General features: G+C 40.7%; 1 pseudogene; it reads right to left on the bottom strand.

Moving 5' to 3' along the window:
- LOC102869914 overlaps nucleotides 1-5,951 on the bottom strand; it is a 28,358-nt pseudogene extending 22,407 nt beyond the window's left edge.
- Nucleotides 5,952-7,078: the final 1,127 nt, after the last annotated feature.

The following is a 7,078-nucleotide window of genomic DNA, read 5'->3' as shown; positions in this document are numbered from 1 at the left end:
GGAAGAATCATCAACAACCTGCGTTATGCAGATGACACAACCCTGCTTGCTGAAACTGAGGAGGACCTGAGGCGCTTTCTGCAGAAGATCAAGGACTACAGCCTCCTATATGGACTGAAGCTAAACGTCAAGAAAGCAAAGATTCTAACCACTGGGGCAATTGGCAGCATCAGCATGGATGGTGAGGAGACTGAGATAGTTAACAGTTTTAATTTACTTGACTCCACAGTCAACGCTCTTGGTAACAGCAGCCAGGAAATCAGGAGACCAATTGCATTGGAAATGTCGGCTGTGAGGGACCTCTCAAGAGTACTGAAGAGCAACGATGTCAGGCTGGAGACTAAGGTGCGCCTGATCCGGGCTATAGTCTTCACAATTATGTGCTATGCATCAGACAGTTGGACAGTGAATAGGGCTAATAGAAAGAGCATTGATGCCTTTGAGCTGTGGTGCTGGAGAAGAGTGTTGAAACCGGTTTTTCCTGGAGAGCGTGAAGCCAGAGTGCTCCCTGGAGTCAAGGATTCTGAAGCTCCGTCTGACATATTTTGGGCATGTTGCAAGGAGGGACTGGTCCTTGGAAAGGGACATCATGTTTGGCAGAAGGAGAGGAACACCTTTGGTGAGATGGATCGATTCTGTGACTGGAGTGGTGGGAATAAGTGTGTTTGAGATGGCTAGGTTGGCCCAGGATAGAACAATATTTAGAGCTCTTGTACATAGGGTCGGTATGAGTCACAAGCCACTCGATGGCACATAACAACAACAACAACAACAATGTTTTTGCATTCTATTGGCCATGATTTTATTTAGGATTTTTACAACAATGTTCATGAAAGATACTGGGCTATAGTTTTCTATTTTGGTGGTGTCCTTTTTCTGGCTTTGGTATCAAGGATATGTTTGTTTCATAGAATGAATCTGGGAGAATTCCATCTTTTTCTATTTTCTGAAAAAGTTTATGTAGAATTGGTGACAGTTCTACTCTGAATGTTTGATAAAATTCACTTGTATAACCATTTGCTCAAGGGCTTTTTTTGGGGGGGCTGGAAGTTTTTTTATTACTTTTTCAATATCTTGTTTTGTAATGGATCTGTTCAGATGTTCGATTTTTATTTGTGTAAATTTAGGTAAGTAGTGCATTCCTAGGTATTTGTCCATTTCTGGCCCCTTGATGGGGATGAGAAGCTACTTCTGGAAGGGAACAATAGGCTTCCTCCATGTTCATTCAGGTACTTTGTGTAGCAAACTGCTATCTGGCCTGACCACATGGGACCCCCTAAACTCAGGCAACAGGGAAATGCTGGGACTTTCCATGGAGGTGAGAAGCCACTTCCAAAAGGGAAAAACAGGCTTCCTCCATGCCCACTCAGGTACTTTGGGGAGCAAACTGCTGTTTAGCCTTCAGCCTTGCAGGCCTCGGGCCAAAAAGGGAGCACACATATGTAGGTGCTTCTCAAAACATTTCTGTGGATAAACGTAGACAAGCACCAGAGGGGTTCAGCAGGTGATGAGTGAGCCTCTGTGGGGTGCAGCGAGCCATGGTGGAGAGCAGAGAGCTCTAGCAGGAAGCAGGGAGAAGCAGCGGGAACCACCTTCCAGGAGCAAGCACAACAGTGGGAAATTGGGTGGGGCTTCCTCCACACTCCCCTCCTGTGTGTATCTGTGTGTGTCTCTCACTCACACTGCAAAGTATGTATCTGTCTGTGCACCCACCCTACTTGAATCTGCTTGTGTGCCTGCCCAATCTTCCTCTGGAGCAGTGACATCAGATCAAGAACCAACTATCATCTCAGGCATGAAACACTTTACCACAGCAATGTCTGGAAAGAAAGAGACTACCTCATTCCCCACACAAGCCCGAAGCAAGATATCACTTCCAAAAAGAGACATAGTAGCAATGGATTTCCTAAAGCCAGAAAGTCTGGTGGAACTTTCTGACACAGAATTCAAAAGAACAATGATTGAATATTTTCACTGGGTGAAAAACAAACTTGAAGAATTACAGGACATTGCAAGAAAAAATCAGGAGGAGCTTAAAACAACAACAACAACGACAACAAACAAACAAAACACCAATCCAAAACAACGCAGATAAAACTAATGAGGCATTAGAGACACTGGAAAAACAAGAAATCATGATCCAAAATATGAGGTTTCAGATGCTGTCAACATGATGGAGGGACATATGAACAGAATTGAAGGGATGGAACACAGAATCAGTAAAATTGAAGATAGAATTGTCACCACAGATTTGCTAGAGAAAAAAGCAGAATCAAAAAGAAAGGAAAAAGAATAAAGCCTAAGACTAACGTCGGACATCATCAAGAGAAATAACATGCACATCATCAGAATCCCAGAACAGGAGGAAAAAAGTAAAGGCACCAAAAAAGTTGTGGAAGAATTACTAGACACGAAGTTCCCAAGCATAATGAAGAATTCAAGAAGCTGAGTGAACACCATATAGAATAGACCCTCAAAGAAAAACACCAAGACATATCATAGTTAAATTTTCGAGAACTAAAGATAAGGAAAGGATTATGAAAGCAGTGAGGGAGAAACAAAGAGTAAGCTATAAGGGAGAGTAGATAAGACTAAGTGCCAATTTCTCTGCAGAAACCATGTGAGTAAGAAGACAATGGAATGACATATATCAACCACTAAAAGAATGCTACTGTCAACCAAGAGCACTGTACAAAGCAGAACTGTCCATCAAACATGAAGGAGATATTAAGATATTCCCAGAAAAACAAATTGCAAGGGAATTTGTTAAAACAAGACCAGCATTGCAAGAAACACTGAGAGACATCCTTCCTACAGAAGTGCTATAGAAAGCAGGATGGGCCAAAGTAACTAGCAACAACACCAAAAAGAACTCACAATGAACACTCTTAACACCAACAGTCAGGAAATCATAAGACTATTTGTATTGGGAGTATCTGCTCTCATGGACCTCTCCAGAGTGCTGAAGAGCAACAGTGTTAGTTCAGAGACAAAGGTGCACTTAATCCAGGCCATGTTCTTCTCAATTACTTGTTATGCTTCTGAGAGTTGTACCACGATGAAGGATATCAGAAGAATAGATGTCTTTAAGTTGTGGTGCTAGAGAAGATTCTTTAACATACCATGGACTGCCAAGAAAACAAATCTGTCTGTCAGGGAAACGGTGAAACCAAGTATCTCCTTGGAGGCTAGGATTTTGAAGCTCTGCCTCACTTTGGGCATATGGCTCAGTTTTTGGAGAAGGACATTGTACTTGAAAGGGTGGATGGACAGCACAGGAGAGGGAGACCCCAGATTAGATGGATTGATACAGAACTGGGGCAATGGTATTTGGTCTGTCTGAATTAATGAGACTGGCTCAGGACAGGGGAGTATTCAGAGCTGCTGTACCTGGTTATACATTGCAGGTGCCTCAATGGCACATAATAACAATAACATACTATGACAGGTTTGGAAGCAAGAGTGACATCTACTTACTAAACAACATGCCTCTAGAAACTCTATGAACTTTGAAAAATATTGACAATTGTGGAGTGACTTCAGGCCTTCTGTTTATAGGGTTGCTATGAGTCATGCTAGATTTGAAGTCAATCAACAACAACAACTCATTGTCTAACCTCCAGATACATAGGAAACAATTGAAAATATATAACTTAGGTCAGGTGCACTTTAGTTTGAAATCATTGTTCTTTACTACTTTCCAGTGGTTTGACAACAAATTTTTCCCAAAGCAATTTCTTTTGATTTCTTAACTGCTGTTATCATGGATATTGATGGTAAGTACAAATAAAGTTCAATTGAACTGATGTAAACTTCAATTTTTTCCACTAACATCATGTTGTCTATTGGTCCAGTGGTGAGATTAATGTTTTCTTGGTGTTGAGATGTAATCCATACTGCATACCCTACTCTTTGATCTTCTGCAACAATTTTTCCCTGAAGAGTCACTGTTTATTCCAACTGCCAGAGAGGCAATCTTTGGGTTAGCAGCACACAACTTCTGACAGACTATACCACCAGAGCATAAGACAGCATCATATCAGCAATTGAGCAACTAATTAGAGAAGCTAAGATACACACACACACACACACACACACACACACACACGCACACAATCAGAATTGGGGGAAGATTTATTAGCAAGCCACCTTATGTATGACACAATTTTATATGTAAAAATTGAAGAAGGCTTGAAGCACTTACTAAAGAAGATCAGAAAGTACTGCTTTCAATATGGATTACATCTTAACATCAAGAAAAGAAAAAAAATCCTCACCAATATTTCAGTAAGGGTAATAATGAGTCACTCTGCCATCATTGTTGCTGTTGTTATTGTTATGTGCTTTTGCGTCACCTGTGACTCATAGTGACCTTATGTTCAACAGCCCTGAAACCTGCTCTATTCTGTGCCACTCCTACTGTCTCTGACACACCTAACCTCATTACCCCAGTCACTGTATCAATTCATCTCATCAGTGGTCACCCTCTTTTTCTCTGTCCCTCCATCCTTCCAAGCATGATGTCCCTATCCAGGGAAAGGTCCCTCCTTGTAACATGCCCAAAGTATATCAGACAAAGCCTCAGAATCATTCCCTCTCTAGGATGAACCTATTTGTTATTCTGGCAGTCCATGGTATATTCAACATCCTTCTCCAGCTCCACAGTTCAAAGGCATCAATTCTCCTTCTATCATCCCTAGTCATCATTCAGCTCTCTGATGCATAGCAAGCAATTGTAAAGACTATGGCCTGGATCAGGAACACTTTAGTCTCGTGATTGCACCTCAGTACTCTGTAGAGGTCCCTGACAGCTGACTTTCCTAATGCAATTCGTTTCGTGATGTCCTAGCTTCTGGTACCAAGAGTGTTGGTTGTGGAGCCAAACAAACGAAAGCTGTTACCGATCTCAATCTCTTCACCATCCATCATAATGCTGCCAATCGGCCCAGTGGTGAGAATCTTTGTTTTCTTGATGTTGAGCTTCAATCCATATTGAAGGATGTAGTCCTTGATCTTCTGCAGCAAGCACTGTAGGTCCTTCTCAGTTTCAGCAAGTAGGATTGTATCATCTGCAAGTTGTTGATTAATCTTCCTTCAATCTTGATGCCACATTCTTCCTCATACAGCCCAACCTCCCAGATAATTTGTTCTGTGTGTAGATTGAAAACCTAAGGAGACACTATACTATTATTATTCTTAATTCCTGGACTTGTGAATCACAGCTATTGGAAAAAACCAGCACCATATATTAGATGCTTGTTATTGCATATTCTGCCTCCTGGGGAACATTGTGCCAAACCTGCAAGATATTAGAATGCATCTGGTACTATAATGTGTATTTTGAAGGCCATTCTATCATTCTGTCAAGTTAGTAGCTTCAGAATGTGGAGAATTTGGTAAGATCAATGGATTTCATGAGAATGAACTATTGTCACTCTTCAAGTACTTTTAAGTAAGCACTATAATTCAAGACAATTATGCATTGGAAACTATGACAGTGAATAAGGCATTTTGTAAGTCTAAGGATGGGAGTTTTGGCAGAAGTTTTGTATGCAGAAAAGCAAATCCACACCTGAAGTAAATTGTGAGCTAGGGTAAAAATAAAATAGGCTCTTTCTTTAAGTGAAATGATCAGCCTAATTGCCAAATTGCTGCCACCAAATTGCTATCTGGTCACTCTGGGAAATGGTTCCATATTGAATATAAAGTGTTGGTCCTTTCTGCTGGCAGAACGGGCACTCACCTGTGGATACAGCCAGTTGGTCTGATGAGTGAAAGTTTATGTTACTGATCCCATATATAACCTCCATCTCTGTCTTGTGGCCCTTTGGGCAGGAGGAGGAGTGGCTGGCTGCCACAGAACATTCAATCTTATCCACTTGATTTAAAAAATCCTCTTCTGTAGAGGTTACCTTTTGGTGAACATTCATATGAGACACAAACAGCTTCATGTATTCGGACCATTTATAGTGATATATTCAGGTACCTCTTCCACATACCTCCTTGTTACCAATTTCCAGTCAAGTTCCAAGGAACCAATCAGGTTTTTTCCAAGTCCCTGACCATCCAGTTAAATTATTGGTCAGAGCTTATAAATCAGTAAATAATAGCACATTTGACCATTCCTCCTTGCAAGCAAAGTGAACAAGGAGGCAAATTACTTGTGATTCTGTCCATTGGGAAGATTTCCTGGACCAATCATCTTTTAAATAGTTCATAAAAAGGGGTTAATTTGCTGTCACTGTCTACCTCTGTGTAGTTCCTGCATAAGTACAGGGTCATTTATAAATTAGGCATGAGTTTTTTCTGCCTCAGTCAACTGATCATAAGGACCTCTACATAAATAAGTAACAATATGTGGCTGGTGTAGGGACTATGGATTTTGGGGTCATTTCCTCATGTAACTTAACTATTGCCTTCAGGTTCCAATTGAGCTACCTCATGTATACCACATCCTTTTAATGACAGAGTGCTGCTGTGTGCATCCAACTTTATGACTCTCTGGTTCAGACAGCAACTGATTTGTGATGAACATCTTGGGCTGCTTGACTTGGTGGCTCATGGCTAGTGCTTTTTTTTTAAAAAAAAAATTTTTATTATGTTTTTGGTGTGTGTTCCTATGAGTCGCAAGTGACTCGATGGCACATAACAACAACAAGCATCAAAATGGAATCTGACTTGTACAGGAGGAGGCCTGCTAAAGACTCCAAACATCAGCTCTATCTGCCATTGCCACTCCATGCACCATTGTGTCAACTGGAACTTATGGCCCAGTGACACAGTGGTTTGCACAGTGCCTTAATCTATTGCAAATCCTTCTGTTGTTTTGAAACACACTCAAAATTAGTGGTTTTTAGAGTCACTTGATAAATAGGCTAAAAAGTCATGCCCAATGAGGAATACGTTGTCTTTAAAATCCATATGGATCTTCCTACTTGCTGTTCAGGTGCAATAACTTATTCTTTATTTTAGAATTTCTTGGCATTCTCCATACCACTGAAATGAAAGACATTTGAGATAGTAAGAAGAAGAATTTGTATATCTTTTCCTTGTACCTAGTATCATTGATAATTTATTG

The sequence above is a fragment of the Elephantulus edwardii genome, unplaced genomic scaffold, assembly GCF_000299155.1.
Source record: "Elephantulus edwardii isolate Elephantulus edwardi_28Jun2011 unplaced genomic scaffold, EleEdw1.0 scaffold00172, whole genome shotgun sequence".
Classification (NCBI taxonomy): Eukaryota; Metazoa; Chordata; class Mammalia; order Macroscelidea; family Macroscelididae; genus Elephantulus; species Elephantulus edwardii.
Note: the sequence above shows the minus strand (reverse complement) of the source record. Positions and strands in the feature narration are given on the sequence as shown.